This window comes from Sorex araneus, chromosome 1 (genome assembly GCF_027595985.1).
Source record: "Sorex araneus isolate mSorAra2 chromosome 1, mSorAra2.pri, whole genome shotgun sequence".
NCBI classification, from domain to species: Eukaryota; Metazoa; Chordata; class Mammalia; order Eulipotyphla; family Soricidae; genus Sorex; species Sorex araneus.
The window spans coordinates 164466292-164467341 of NC_073302.1; the positions used below are offsets into that span (position 1 = coordinate 164466292).

The 1050-nt window shown below is 49.8% G+C and overlaps 1 non-coding gene across 1 annotated transcript; it reads left to right on the forward strand.

The window, feature by feature from the left end:
* The first annotated feature begins 247 nt into the window (after window positions 1-247).
* LOC129400913 (small nucleolar RNA SNORA57) lies at window positions 248-363 on the forward strand. The gene has a single exon (XR_008627966.1). It is a non-coding gene; the product is annotated as a small nucleolar RNA SNORA57 (small nucleolar RNA).
* Window positions 364-1050: the final 687 nt, after the last annotated feature.

Here is a 1050-nt window from a genome sequence, read left to right on the forward strand (position 1 = left end):
TGGAGCAGGTGCAGTTTTTCACCTACTCCAGATGGAATCCTGGTGACCAAGAGCTTCCACAAGCAAGGCCCAGTTATGCAGATTCTAGGACTAGATCTCCATGCCACATGGTGGCAGAGTCGCTGAGTTGTTCCTTCCTGGCAGACACACCCACAATGTGCCTGCAGGCACTGTCTTAGCGCACCAACAGCCCTGGTCCAGAAACACCCAATTGAATCCCAAGATGAATTAGTGCCCTAAAGAAATGTCTCTGGACAGTAATGTTCGGAGGCAGAGGGCAAGGGCACCTCGCCCCTCGGCGTCATGTCTTCGGTGCCGGCGGCTTGCCATCCGTCGGTTCTATCCTCAAGCGCCGGGACACGCTACTGCAGCGGGGCGGACGGGACGGGCTCGGCGGGTACCTCCTCCTCGGGTCCCCTAAATACGCTCCTCTTACCATTTCAGGCCCCAGGAGTCGGAGCTGTTCCACTCCCCCCCAACCCCCGCGCCTCGCAGAGCGTGGCAGCCAATAAAGACCGTTGTTGTGTACCGTGAAAATAAAAAAAAAGAAATGTCTCTGGAGCCCAAACATTTACAACCTAGGATTCCAGAAGCATGGGGCCATGGCACCCATCATATTCAAAATGAGCAATAGACAATAAATGATCTAGCATCTGCCTCTGGCAGGCAGGCTTGAATGATGGTGGGAAAATTCAAGCAAAACATAACGCCCAAAAGTAGAGAGAAAGTATTGGGGAAATTGTCTGCCATGGGGCAGGGTGAGGGCTTGTATAGGGGGGGGATATATTGGGGACACTGGTGGTGGAAAGTGTGCACTGGTGGAGGGATGGGTGTTCGATCATTGTATGGCTGAATATCGAACATGAAAGTTTTGTAATTGTATCTCACAGTGATTCAATAAAAAAGTAAATAAAATTTTAAATACAGAACAATTTAAAGTTGGAAACAAACAACAAGCTATATACCATCACTTGTATCACTTGTCATCCCCTTATTCATCAATTTGCTCAAGCGGGTGCCAGTAACATCTTCATCCATCCCTGTCGCGTG